At 39.2% G+C, this 14,959-nt stretch overlaps 1 protein-coding gene and 1 pseudogene across 1 annotated transcript in view; one reads left to right on the top strand and one right to left on the bottom strand.

Moving 5' to 3' along the window:
• Positions 1–14,959, top strand: part of SHQ1 (SHQ1, H/ACA ribonucleoprotein assembly factor) — a 106,527-nt gene that overhangs the window by 71,043 nt on the left and 20,525 nt on the right. The window lies entirely within an intron of this gene.
• Positions 6,422–13,428, bottom strand: LOC126947764 (U2 snRNP-associated SURP motif-containing protein-like; annotated as a pseudogene).

Below are 14,959 nucleotides of genomic sequence, written 5' to 3'. Positions count from 1 at the left end.
ATACACCTCTAATATCATGGCATGTTTGTCTTTTGGTTAGTTTGCCTGATTTTAGTCTCGTGATGGATGAAATACCACTTTACATCCCAGATTTGTAATTATGTGGTATACTTTAAATGACAGAGCGAAAGGCAAAAAGTAATGTCTCTTCTGATGATCATCTCTTCTCCTGACTCCTGCCACTTTGGGTGTGTACGTACGCTATAAACCCAGAGCACATACACACCCAGAGTTTTTCTTTGTGGCTGTCACTTTTGACACCTTATTAGAACCCAAAGACACTTTCTTTTAGCAAAGAATAAAACACCTTCTCACATATGGTATTAAGTACCTTTGTGCCATTCCAAATAAGCTTGCCAACCAATTTAGATTTGTTTTCTATCCTTAGAATATCCTAATGCTTCAGAAAAATAAGGATTTAGTTCTTACTGGAAGAAATTGACTTCACTTTCAACTTGATATTTAAGATTACAGTTGTCAGCATTTGTCCCATCTGCTTGTTTTAAGGGACATAACAGTTAAAAGGACTTCACTTAATGCTGTATAAGTTAGTGATCTGAATAAAACTGTTGGCAAAGGATCTCCACTTTATATTAAATGCTGGATTAATCACACAGGTCAAGCTTTCAAAATTCTAGTTGTGAAGCTTGTGTTCTGAATGTAGCAGCACTATATATCCTTACTTTCAGAAGCTGTATTGTGATCCATGGTTTCAGATGCATATTTCAAATCCGAAAATTTTACCTGGTAAGTAAGGTTTATCATACCTTTTTTAAAAAATTAAATATTTTTTAAATAGTAGAGGCAGGTCTTGCTGTGTTGCTCAGGCTGGTCTCGAACTCCTGGCCTCGAGCAGTCCTCCTGCCTTGGCCTCCCAAAAGTTCTAGGATCATAGGCATGAGCCACCTCGCCTGGCCTGGTACGTTTTTATCAGAAAGATTCAACCTTGCTCCAGGTTTGTGTGAAAACAGTTTTGCTTTTGTTTTTAAACCAGAGCCACATAGATCTTTCCATCTTCTGTATAGGTCAGTGTTACTTGTTTCTGTTAATAATACTATTTCAAAGTCCCCTGGCATTTTAAGATGGGCTGTCCGCTTGAGGCTTGGGCATGAGAGTTAAGCCAGATACTGACTTCATTTTCTATCTTTTGGGGTCTTGTTATCCTATGTGATGGTAATGGTGGTTGTTTAATTGTGACTGCTTTAGACTTGAGTATCTGTTCATCAGTCCATTCATTCAACAAATAGTTTATGAGTTCCTACTGTGTGCAGGCTTCTCTGCCAGGGGCCTGCCAATGGTAATCAAAAACTTGACTTGGCTTCTGCCCTTCTAGAATGTGTAGTCTGATGGGGAGAGAAGTATTAATCAAATACTTGCATACACAAAAAGTAAAATTAAAACCTTGGAAAGTGGTGCAAAAGAAAAGTTTCATACTGCCATGAGAGATGGCTGACCTCGCCTCGTGAGGGAATTAGGAGGAGAAGGAGGATCCCCTGGGGAAATGTTTGGTTTGAGTACTGAAGTACAAGTAGGAGTTAACCTAAGAAAGGTGGTGGACTTCAGGAATATATAGTAGATCCATCATGTGCAAAGGGTCTGTGGCAGGAGGGAATTTTATATGTTTTCAAGAAATTGCAAGAAGATCAAGGTGGCTGGAACACAGAGAAAGGGTATATATGTGGGGGCAGGGGATCAATAAAAGGCTGCTGATTTAGCCAGAACCCAGACAGTATAGTGCCTTTTAAGTAATGTTAAGAATTTTTATCCTTTTTCTAAGAGTAGTGAGAAGCCAGTGGAGGATTTTCAGCATATGATGGGAGATCACTGGTGTTGTAGTGTAAAGAGCTTTTTAGGCCAGTTTCAAGACTATTAATAGTGTCCTTATGAGGCGTGAGTGTAGCCTGACTAGGGAGTTAAGATTTTAAGAACTCAAATGGATTTAGAGAATGAGGAAGAAGGCAACATGGAGGATGATGCCTGGGTTTGTAGCCTGCACAGCTGAATGAATGATAAAACCTAATTTTGGAAAAGGAAATCTCAGCGTTTTGGCTTTTGTTAGAGGAATTCTTCTTTATACAGAACTTAAAATCTTTTGTGGTGATCTGTACTTTAATCATAATTCTGGATAGTGGCCAGTTTTCTTTATTTGCCTCTGGTATTGTTGCCTTTATTATTTAATGAACTACTGGGCTCAGTTATCTATGGAGGTTTGCCTTTTTATGTCTTTTTTGAATGTTTGTAGGGTTATTTTCTTAAAATGTTTTCTTATGAAATATGCAATAATATTTGAAGCGTATACAAATTACACAAATTAAGCGTATACAATTACACAAATTAAAGAATAGTAACGAACTGAATATTCATGTAACTACCACTGATTTTTTTTTTTTTTTAAAGAGACAGGGTCTCTGTCTGTCACCCAGGCTGGAGGACAGTGATGTGATCATAGGTCACTGCAGCCTCAAACTCCTGAGCTCAAGTGATCCTCCCATCTCAGCCTCCTGAGTAGTTAAGACTACAGGCATACCCACCTAATTTTTTTATTTTTTGTAGAGATAGGGTTTTGCTCTGTTACCGCAGGCTGGTTGAACTCCTGGGCTCAAGTGATCCTCCCACTTCAACCTCTCCAAGTGCTGAAAGTGGAAAGATTATAGACGTGAGCCACCATGCCTGGCCTCCAATCTTAAGAAATAGAATATCACCAATTTCCTAGAGATTCCCTGTGGGACCAATCCCAATTGTATTTCCCACCTTAACTTCTGGTAACCACAACTCTAAATTTTGTGTCAGTCATTACTTTTCCATATAGTTTTACCATTCGTGCATATATCTCAAGTTTAGTTTTTAGCTTTGCTTGCTTTTGGACTTTATGTAATGGAATCATACTATATGGTTCTTCTATTACTTGTTTCTTTTGATTTTAAAAAGATTTATCCATGATGATGCATAGAGTTGTAGATTGTTCTTTTCTGTCCTGCAGTGTACTATCCCGTTGTCTGAATATAGTGCTGTTTGTTTATCTGTTGTTCTGTGGAACCACTAATAAATGGTTTCCAGTTTGGGCTATTAAGAAAATGCTGCTGCAGATATCACTGTACATGTTTCATGGTGTACTTGTGCAACTTTTTGGTTAAGCCCTATACCTAGGAATGGAATTTCTGGGATCAGGGGACAGTGATATGTTAGCCTTTAATGGGCAGTGTCAAACTGTTTTCCAAAGTGGTTGTACCAATTTATTTCAACTTATACTTTAACCAGCAATGTATAAGAATATTCCTGATTCCACCTTCATGCCAACACTTATATGGTTCAAATTTTAAGATTTGACAATCTGAAGGGGTATGAAATAGTTTCTGTTATAATTTTAATTTGCATTTTCCTAATTACTAGTGAAGCTGAGCATCTTTTCATGTGTTTATGAGCCATTGGTGTTTCCTCTACTATGAAATGTCTGTCTATTGTATCCCCTGTTTTTCAGTAGGACTTCCTTTCTTTTTGATTTATAGGATTCTTCCAGTATTCTGGATACTAGTCCTTTATTGGTTAAATATGTTGCAAATATTTTCTTCCAGTTTATAGTTTATGTTTCAGTCTCCTTGTAGTATTTTCATAAACAGAAGTTTTTAATCTCAATGCTGTAGAATTTCTCAGTATGTTCCTTTATGGATGTGCTTTTGGTTCTTGTTTAAGAAAGTTTTTATGATTTGAATGTTATAAAGATATTCTCCTGTAGTATCTTCTAAAATTTTTATTCTTTTGCATTTTGCATTTAAGTCCTTAGTCCACCTGGAATAGATTTTTTATATGTTATGAAATAGGGGATCCAGTTTCATTTTTCCCATATGGATAACTGTATCCTGGCTTCATTTATTAAATAGTCTATCCTTTCCTCATACATCCTGCAGTGCTCACTCTCATAAATAAAGTTAACATGTATGTGTGGATCTGTTTCTAGGCTGTCTGTTCAGCCCCACTGATTTACTTGTCTATCATGCGCTAGTACCATACTTTCTTAATTACTGTAGCTTTATATCTTAGAATCAGCTTGTCAAGTTCCATGAAAAACATTTTGATTGGAATTGCTTTGAATCTGTTAATCAGTTTGGAGAGACTAAAACATTTTGTGACTCTTTCCAGTAATATGGTATGACTCTCTATTTAAGTTTTCTTTAATGTCTTTCAATAAAATTTTATAATTTTTTTCCATTAAAGGCTTACACATTTTTTGTTGGATTTATTGCTTGATAAAAATGATACCTTTTTAAAAAAAATTATTTGTAAACTGCCTGTTTAAAGTACAGTCATGCATTGCTTAATGATAGGGATACATTCTGAGAAATGCGTCATTAGGCAGTTTTATTATCTGAACATCATAGATTGCACTTACACAAACCTAGATGGCATGGTCTACTATACACGTAGGCTCTGTGGTGTAGCCTATTGCTCCTAGGCTACAAACCTGTACAGCATGTGACCGTCCTGATTACTGTAGACAGTTGTAACACAGTGGTATTTGTATATCTCAACATATCTAAATATGGAAAAGGTACAGTAAAATTAGAATATTATACTCTTATGGGACCACCATATGCAGTTCATCTTTGACCACAATGTTATTATGTGGCACGTTAACATATATAAAAATGTAATTCACTTTTAAAAATTGATTTCATACCCAGCTACCTTGCCAGACTCTACTATTAACTCTTATTTATCATTTCTGTCCAGTTTTCTATATGGGCAGTAGTAATGCAAGTAATGACAGTTTGGTTTCTTCCTTTCCAGTCTTTATATTCTTCATTTCTTTTTCTTTTTCATTTTGTTGCACTGGTCTAGGCCCTCCAGTACAATCCTGAATAGATATGGTGGTAATATATTTATCTTGTTCTTTATCTTTAAGAAAATGCTTTCAACATTTTACCATTAAATATGATATTTGCTTTTGTAGATAGCCTTTATCAAGTTAAGAAAGATTCATGTTATTCTTAGTTTGCAAAGAGTTTTTTATTCTAAATAGTTTTGAATTTTATTGCATTTTTTCCCTCATCCTTGGGATGATCTTAAAAATTTTCTCCTTTAATTTGTTAATGTAATGAATGGCATGTGTAAAATTTCAAACAAATTCAGCCTTGCATTTCTGGGATAAACCTGTCTTGATTATGATGTATTGTTTAAACATGATGCCGGATTTGGCTTGCAAACTCTTTGGGTGCCTACGGTCAGGAGGAGGGTATGTATGGGAGGAGGGGAGATTGGCCTATAATTTCCCATTGTTGTACTGTCCTTTCCTGATAAAATGACTTAGACAGAAGGGCATTGCCTTTTCTGTTCTCTGAAGCAGTGCATGTATTATTGAAATGATACATTCCTTGAATCTTCAGTAGCATTCACCAAAAACAAAACAAAACAAAACAAAAACGCCATTGTGGCTTTCTTTATGGGAAAATTCTTAACCATTTATTCAGATTTTCTAATTGTTACAGGACTTTTCTGGTTCTTTATTTCTCTGAATCAGTTTTCATAGGTTTTATTTTTCCAAAATTTTGTCCATTTCTTCTAAATTTTCAAAGTTTCTGGCATAGAGTTGTTTTTATTTGCTCTTATCTGTTTTCTCCACAGATCTGTAATTGTTGTCTTTTACATTCCTAATATTCGTGCTGTCTCTCTCTTTTTTTAAAAAATTATTTTTGTAAGGGGTATATTTGATTAGCTAATTTTTTTTTTTTTTCCTTGAGACGGAGTCTCATTCTGGTGCCCAGGCTGGAGTGCAGTGGCATGATCTCTGCTCACTGCAACCTCTGCCTCCTGGGTTCAAGCGATTCTCCTGTCTCAGCCTCCCGAGTAGCTGGGATTACAGGCACCCGCCACCACGCCCAGCTAATTTTTCTATTTTTAGTAGAGATGGGGTTTCACCATGTTGGTCAGGCTGGTCTCGAACTCCTTAACTCAGGTGATCCACCCACCTTGGTCTCCCGAAGTGCTGGGATTACAGGTGTGAGCCACCATGCCCGACCCATTTCACACTCTTGATCCTCTCTCTGTTTGTCTTCTATTTCATTACTTTTGCTTTTACCTGTATCGTTTTATTTCATCTACATCTTGGAAGTTTGTTAGATTCTGCACATAGATGTTAGTAACTTACTAACATTGACCCTTTCTTCATTTAAAACTAAATTTTCTTTCAAGTATCTGCTTTATTTTCCTCTCACAGGTTTGGAAATGTACTGAATTTTCATTACTGTTTCATTCCACGTATTTTCTCATTTTACTCATGAAATTTTGGAAATGTTTCTCCTTTCCAAGCATATAGATTTTTATAGGAAAGTTTTTGTTATTGATTTCTAACTTAATTGCATTTCTGCTAGAGAATTATATCATTGTTTTGAAATTGGTTGAGATTAGTTTTATGTCTAGAATGGTCTCAGTTTTCATTCACTTTTGGTTTTAGTCTTAAAAGTAATGTTGATTTTCGAATTGTTAGCTGCTGTGCTTCATGTCTGTCCATTGGATGAAACTTGTTGGGCTGTTTATTTTTTGTGTCTTTACTGATATATTTTGTCTTTTTCGTCTGTCTGTTTTGAATTGAAAGAGATGTGTGAAAATCTCCTATGTTGTCAGTCTTGTCAGTTTCTTCCTGTAGACCAATCAGTTTTTACTTTATATTTTGAGGCATGTTATTTGGTGTTATTAGTTAGTTTATAATTGTTTTATCTTCTTGGTTGGTTAAAATGTATCACTAATAATGCTTTTTGCCTTACCATCTATTCTGTCTGATAGTGACATGGCTATCCCAGCTTTCTTTTGATTAGTATTGGCCTGGAATATCTTCTTGTCCTTGGAGGATTTAATTTTTGTGAACATCTCTTCAATAAACCTTTGATGACTGGCTTCTAGTAAATTCAAACCTAACTACAAAAATCTTACATTTTGTATGTGTGAAAAATATGCTCTGAACATATGATGCAAAGCTGTGATGAATCAGTAATTTGGGAACCAGTTGTGACTTTAGATGTTTTTGGGTTTTTGGTCTTGTCGTTATGCAGGTGGACATGTTTGGGTTCTCTAAGTCATGTGTTTCTGTCTTTGATTCCCTACTCCACATTGACTCCGTCAGCAAATCCTTCTAATTCTTCCTATTCAATCCCTTTCATATAAATCCCTCTTTTTGGTCTCACCACCTTTTTTTGAATTCAGGCCTCTATTTCCTCATCTCTTGCTACAGTGTCCTCCCTGTTGTCCTTGCCACCACAGTCTCACTCCACGTCTTGTTTCTTTCCTGTAGTAATGCCAGTCTGACAGTTCTGAAATGCCATTTTGGATGTGGCTGTCTTCTTCGAAGTTCTTTTTTTTTTTTTTTTTTTTTTTTTTTAAGCTCTCTTTCTGAGGTCTTCCTGAATGCTCTGATCACTCCGATTTTGGTGATGGGGATTTCACTCATCTACCACTGCTACTGTGAGATAGGCTGGAGGATGTACTGTGTCGCCTTTTCCTTTCCTTCCTTGTTGGAGTATACTCATCTTTTTCCTTCTTGTCTTTGGAGCTAGATTCCAGTTTTTCCTTGTCTTTCTTGTCTCTTTCTCATTCTCCTTCTAACTCTTTCTCGTGTTGAAGATGTTTATCTCTGTAGTGTTCTACTTGCTCCTAAAAACTCTGGCCTGGTTTTTTAGGTCTTTTTCCAAAATTCCAATTCATCCTGAAACTTCATGACTTTGAGCTCAATTTCACAAAGTTTGGCTTGTTTTTCCTAGCTCATTTCCGAGTACTTAGAGAACTTGGACTCAGTCATTTCTTCTTTGATTGGATTAGAGTACAGATGATGTTCTTCAGATTCGGAACTCTGAGTATCCTCTTCATCGTCACTTTCTTCTTCTTGATTTTGATTTTGTTTTTCTTCTGATTCTTCATGCTGGTCAAATAACTCCCATTTTGAAGTTGTAACAACCTGTGCTTCCAATTCAGATTCGTCCACAGCTTCCCATTTTGATGGGGCAACTTTAAATATGGGTTCCTTCTTCTTTGAGTCTTCAGTTGCATCCAAAGGCACTCCATCAAGATCATCATCAGGACTTTTTATAGGGATTCCATCAAGATCATCAATGGGAGTAGCATCAATAGGAATTCCATCTACATCTTCCAGAGGTGCACCATCAAGCTCTTCCTTGATAGAAGCACCATCAAGGTTATCTGGTACATCTTCTGTTTCCTTTTCTACAATAATATATACAAGCCCTAAGAAAATATTTTTTAGTTTAATTAAAAATGGTTCTGGATAATTTGCCCAATCTTCACATGCTCTGAAGCTTACATTGTGTCTGACTTATCATATAACTGTCTGAGGGTCCAGATGCATCCATATGTGCATTTGAAGATCCAAATGAATGAACATCTGACAATCTTGTCTTTGAACTGGTCTCCTCAGAAGTTCTTGATGGTTTGCCTACAGGACAAAAGCCTAAATGCCTGAGCTGAGCTGAATTCCAGACCCTCTGCATCTTTCTCCTCATTTTCTAAGCTTAATCCCTCATTCTTGCTGATCAGGCACCCCCCCCCCCCCCCCCGCCCCGCTGCCGCACCCTACCCCGACAAGTAGATGTACTCACTATTTCCCAAATTTGCCATAAACTGCAGCTTTTTTTTTTGTTTTGGTACATTCCATTTTCTCTACCATATTTATTACATTTTGCTTTAAGCTTTCTCTAACGACCCCAACTAAGTCATCTCTGCATTGTAAGACTTGAAGTTAACACTGACATCACTCCTCTTGGTGATGACTATCTGTAATGCAGCCAGTCATGGAACTGAAAAGTCTTGCAAAATCTTCTCTTTTGTAAGCCTTTATTTTGTGGATTAATTCCCCCCTGCGCTGTCACTGCTGTGTGATTGCTTAGTCGATACCCGCAAATTCACTTATAAATGAGGACCCTCCTACTCTGAAGCAGGCTAGAGGGCTTAAAAGTTGTCCTTTAAATCTGATTGAAATCTGCTTTCTTCACATTAATTTCAATTCTGTATCCATATAGAATAAGTTCTCTTTTCAAATGTCTGCCTTCAGCTATCTGGAGGATTGATTACTATTGCATCCTTTCTCAGTCTTCCAGATCAACCTCTTCTGCCTTATTCTTATAGGTCCAAATTTCCAACTCTTTGTCCATTTTGGTCTCTTTTTGGGCACACTACTTTGTCACTGTCCCTCAACCCCTCCCTTTATTTATTGTTTTGGTCCAGACCCTTTTAAAGTATCCTCCAGTTTAAATATAATACTTCAGGTTTGACCAGAGAGAAGCTATTGCTTTTGGTTTTTGTGAATATTACTTTGTCAGCCATCTACTTATCATAGGAAACCTTAACTCACTATATTCTTAGTTTATGACTAGCTGAAACTCTTCATATTCGTCTTTAAGTATAATTCTTCTTCTGTGCTAGCTAGTTCACAATCTTTACATTTGTCCCGGTTTAGTTTCACCTTGTTAGATTCGGCATATCCCATCCACCTGTTACAAACTTTTTGGAACTGGAATCTGTCACCTAGGTTATTTCTTGATCTTTTACACCTTTGTAACACTGTTTGTAAACTTGACTCCTGAAATCTAATGAGCAATCATTTTTTGGAGCAAGCACAAGGTTAGGCACTGTGGAACTAAAGAAGAATTAGATACGGCTTCTGGCTTTAAGGAATTAGAATGAACATTCTGTGATTTCACCTAAGACAGTGAGTAGAATGTTGAATGAGGAAGGCTGAGGTCAGAACTTTGTACTCTTCCACTAGATACCTTCCTTCAGGTGGAAATCAGTCTCACCTCCAAGGTCAAATGTCAGTCTAGACAACTATATAATCATACACCCATACTTTGTATTTTGTCCATAAAGAGACCGTAGGAGATTGTCATATGTTTTGTTAAAATCCAGACACAATCTTTGCACAGGATTCCCAGGTGCGGGCTAGTCCAAGGGATGGCATCAGTTTGTGAATCCATAGTAACTTCTGGGGATCACCTACTTCATCCCTTATCTGCCTATATCGCATAGTTTGAGTTCATGGTCTATGGTTTCATCATTTTCCTTCTTTTCAAAAGTTAAGGAAGACACATTTGCCTCTTTCCTGTCTTCTGTGTGGATATTCGAGGCTAGGTATATTGTTCTGATTCCCTCTTCAGTTATTCTGTGATCAGCAGAACACCTTTGTCATTAGTATTAATCTATATCACAGTTTCCCCTTCTATAATAATAGATATGATCTTGTACTTTCTGGGCATTTTTCCTCTTTCCTTGTCATGATTAGTTTATTGAACAGACTGACAGCCCTTGGTGAAACTGGCAAAAGCAAGTTCCTTCCTGGAACTTCTGAGATGTAGTCTGGCTCAAACCAGGCCCTGATCATTCTGTCATCTTAAGCCATGGTCCACAAAGCCAAATCCTGTTTCTGATTTGGGAAGGCTGAGGTCAGAAAGCTGTCCCCTGCCATTAGAAATGTAGCGAGGCCATAGAGTATTATGGTTAAGAGTATGGGCTCTGGAGCCAGCTGGCAGCTTCAGATCTCAGCTCTGTCTGTATGGCCTTGAACAAGCCATTTAAACTCTCTGTGCTTCTGCTATCCATAAAATGGGGGAGAATTAGGAAAATTAGATGAGCTAACACATGCAATTTGTTTAGAACATGTTAACACAGAGTAAGTGGTCAATAATATTTGCTAAGAACAAAGCTCCATTGATGCAATGCTTGTTTAACAATAGCATTGGCTGAATCAGGCAATCAGTCCATAACAATAATAGCTAGCATTTATCAAGGGCTTACTGCATAGCAGGCATTGTGCTAAGTGCTTTATAGAGATTATCTCATTTGATGATCTCACAAGCCCCATATGAATTTGGGTTATGTCCTCATTTTCTTATCACCCCAGGTTATGAATAGGGAAACTGAGGCTCAGAGAGATTAAGTTAACTTAATCTCAGGCTGCGTGACTTCAGAGCCTGAGCTCTTAACCTCCTTGCTGTGGTCAGTCAGTCATTTGCTGACTTCCAGAACACGTGACCTCCTGATAAACACAGGACATTTTCTTGGTGAAGCAGCCAATGTGGAGCATTTAGTCTGGTTGTGGAGACAAGACAAGATACGCAGAGGGCAGAATTCGAGGACTGCTGAGCAAGCCCTGGCCCCGTTGCAAGAGGCATATTGATTCAAAGAAGGGGATCCCAGGCTGGTCTGCAAGCTTAGTGGAGTAAAAGTCTTGAACAGGGAACTAAAGATGGGTGGGATCTGACCAGGCACGGAAAGAAAGCAGGGAGATGTGCTAGGTAGGGACACAACTTGAGGCACATCCCAAAGTAAAAACAATTGTTCTGGGTCTGGAAGCAGTGATAAACCGGTCACATTGGTGGAGCAGCTATGTATTGAGATATATAGAATATATTAGGGAATTGGGGAGATGGAACTAAGTCTGCGGATGTAAAAGTTGCAAGCTAGTGGCCCTTGGGTCACTTTTGGCTCTCAGTGAGTTTTTAAAGACTTTAAATTGGTTGTCAACACTTAAAAATTGGAAGATTTTGTGTAAAAGTCTGGATTTACAGCTGCTCTTGAAATAACGGAAGTTCTGGCAGTTGCTGGGCCCACATCCCCACATGGTAACAATTGGCTAGAACTGGGGCCAGCTGTCTCCATTATGTGGGACAAGTGCCCTCCATTCTGCCACAGACCCCCACCTGCCTGCTAGACTCCATCTGTTTGGCTTCTGGGGGCAGCAGTTTGTGGCCTTGGCCTAATGTGTAAGCTCTGTTACTGGATCAAAGGACCTGCACTTTTTTCCTGCCAAACTGCAGGTCCCATGCAAGCAGGAGCCATGTTTTTCTTGTGCAATGCTGTATAGCTGGGGCCTAGAAAAATGCCCAGCAAATACTGGGCACTCAATAAATGTGGCACCTGGATGGCAGCAGTGACTGTATTATAGTGGAATCAATTTTGGAAGCTGCAGCGGGGTTCTAGAATGCTTAGGGGAAAACAGACTGGGGCACGCACCATTCGACCTGGTGGCTCATGTTGAACCCTGTTCTAAAGGCACACTGTGGATGACCATTAAGCAGCAAATAGGCTGCTTATAAAGCAGAGAACAATCTGTGTTTGTGTCGAGGAAAAAACTGCTGGCCATGCAGTGCTCTGTTTCCAGCTCCCCTCACTGACGTGGATGGCAGCCCTGTTGTTGTTTTCTTTGGACACGTACTAAACAATAGGAATAGAAAATGCATAAGGAAGGCTTATGGCACATACTTATTTGCCTCACTCAGCAGGACAACAACATGACAAAGATCACAGCCACAGCTCTGGGCTCTGTGTGTTTTAGCAAAAACCTGTAAAACCGAGTTGCTTTCGACTAGGGATATGATCTTCCTAGTTGCTGATGGCAGCTCTTCTCCATGGTTTAGCCTGTGTTCTTGTTTTGTTTATTTATTTATTTCCCTTTCTTCTGCACTTGGTATTCCTCCAGGCTCCATCTGAATGTGCCTTGCCATCGGGAGCACTAGGAAAGAAGAAAGTCAAACTGCCTCTCCCTCAGGCTCAGGCTTTGGAAAATCAAAGCCGAGCAGAGGCAGCTCTTCTCTGCCTGCAGCAGGGTCAGCAATTTGTGTAATGTTTTCCCTGTCGGCTTATCTCTGCTGATTTCTTCTGTTTTTGAGCAAGGGAATGAAGAGTTGTATCATTGCTGCTGCCTTTTTAAGCAGGTGGGGTCTGCAGCTGTGATCAAAGCCAAGCTCTGTGGTCGCTGCTGACAGCATTCCCTGCTTTTTTGTAAACTGTTCCTTCTAGGGCTGGATTTGTCTCAGTGGAATGAGGTGACTCCAAGAAAAAAAACCACCCAGACTCCCTGACAGGGAATGAAAGGAGCAAAGCCCTTATATCTCCCGCCCCACGCAGGAAGCATTTTGATAGCGTCGTTTGAATCGAGCCATAATTAGGCTTTTGCATCCAGTTCTTGTAGGAACATGAAATGCTAGGCAGCCAACAGGTTTGGTTCTGGCAACCATCTCTCTGTGGAGGATTAAGTTGTACTGTGTATTCCTATATTTAGTAAAATAGTATCTCAGAGACCCTTTTTCATTCTTATTTTTGGTAATCAGTAATTTTTGTAGATAGTAATTTGGGTCTGATTGGGACATGTTGGCAACTGTTCAGTTCTAATTATAGGAGTGTTTTTGCCAGTAAGTCTTGAGGACAGAGTGAATGTAGGATTTTAAAAAGGTATCCCGCAAATTAGTTGAGTCCTAATTGTTGAGGGTCATGATCACTATAATAGAATATATAAGAGATTAATTGTAGCTCCCTACCTGGTACAACTATTCTAGGAGACTTAATTTGCATAAATGTTTTGTCACGGACTGGGCCCAGTGACATAGGACAGATTCTCCGGTGGTTCTGCTGGCAAATGTCATCTTCCAGCATCTTGTTCAACTTGTATGTCGGTAATCAACTCTTTAGATGGCGTCCCTGCTTCAGAGCATGAGCCAGCACAGCATAGTGCATAGTGGGTCTGCACAGGAGGAGTTCTGGCTAATCAGGGAGGAACCCGCTGGCATGGGGCAAATGTTCGCTTCTGAACATTGGAGGAATATGAGAATTGAACCTGCTTATGTTTCTGATGAAAGGATCGGATGGGGTCGTACATATGAAAGCAATTTGGAAGCCCTCAAGTCTGATGCCATGTGGAGGATTAGTGCTTGGGTTTGTGGCTAGCCTGTGGTATACCTATGCCACTGAAGTTTCTAGGCTTCATCTTTGCCAAGCAAATTAGGGCTTTAGATTAGATCTGTGTGGTCTGATTTGGTATTCATTGCCACATGTGGCTATTTTCATTTAAATTAGTTCAAATTAAATACAATTTAAGGTATAGTTCTTCAGTCACGCTGACATTCCGAATGCCCGACAGCCACATGGGTTTAGTGGCCACCCTATTGGACAGCACGTTTCCATCATCATGTGAAGTCCGCTGGACAACCTGAACTCAGTTATCTAGCAGGTTTCCTCCAGCTGGGGATTGATTAGACTTCAACAAAATGACTCATGAAGTCCTTAAAAGAGGCCTGTGCTTTCAGTTCCCCCTTCCCTTCCCTGGCACACCTATACCAGGGCTTGGATGTGCTGAAATCTTCCCTCCTTGTTTGCCTGGTGTCTGAGGCATGAACGCTTCCTGTGATACCTTCTGCAGTGAGTTTCTTAGAAGAGGTAAGTTGTAGAATGACACATTCCTGAGCCCTCAAATAGTTTTATCTTGTTTACCCAAAATTCTGACTTGGGCAGAATTTTCCTCCTCTTTTATTAAACCTCTAGGTCTTCCTTGTCAAGAACAAGATGACCTGTGGTCATTTTCTGTGTACATGGGACAGCTTAGGCTCAGTGTTGGGCTCAGGCAGCAGTGGTGTAGTATGAACTTGGGTAGCAGATGAAGCTTTGGAGGTGCAGGTTGTTCCACAGAGGTGGATGGACGGTACGAGAACAATGGTTTAGGGTTGGATACATCATCTGGAGACTAGCAATAGCTATATCAGAATCGATATCCAGATGGCTTTTAGAACCGGGAGCAGGGAGTCGTTGTGAGTGTCTTACGCTAAGCTTAATAGACTGGAGGTTCAAGCTGGGAAGAGGTGGAATAGCTGAAAACAAGAATAAGCTAGGTCCTGCAGTTTAGGCTGTTCAGTGGTGTATAGGGTCCCCAAGGTCACCTTTCAGTGAGGCCTTCCCTAAATACTCATAAAAAATTGAACACCCCCTGGCCCAGGTGCTCCCTGGCTACCTTTTCAGTTCAATTTTTTTTTTTTTCATGGCACTAATATCATCCAGCACACTCTGTATTTTACTTAGTTTTTATTATCTATTATTATTTTAGTATTTATTATCTTATACAAGAATATAAGCTCCATGAGCACAGGAATTGATCTGTTTTGTTCGGGGCTTGAACACATAGTACTTTCAAGTA

Source organism: Macaca thibetana, chromosome 2, assembly GCF_024542745.1.
Source record: "Macaca thibetana thibetana isolate TM-01 chromosome 2, ASM2454274v1, whole genome shotgun sequence".
Lineage (NCBI taxonomy): Eukaryota > Metazoa > Chordata > Mammalia > Primates > Cercopithecidae > Macaca > Macaca thibetana.
Note: the sequence above shows the minus strand (reverse complement) of the source record. Positions and strands in the feature narration are given on the sequence as shown.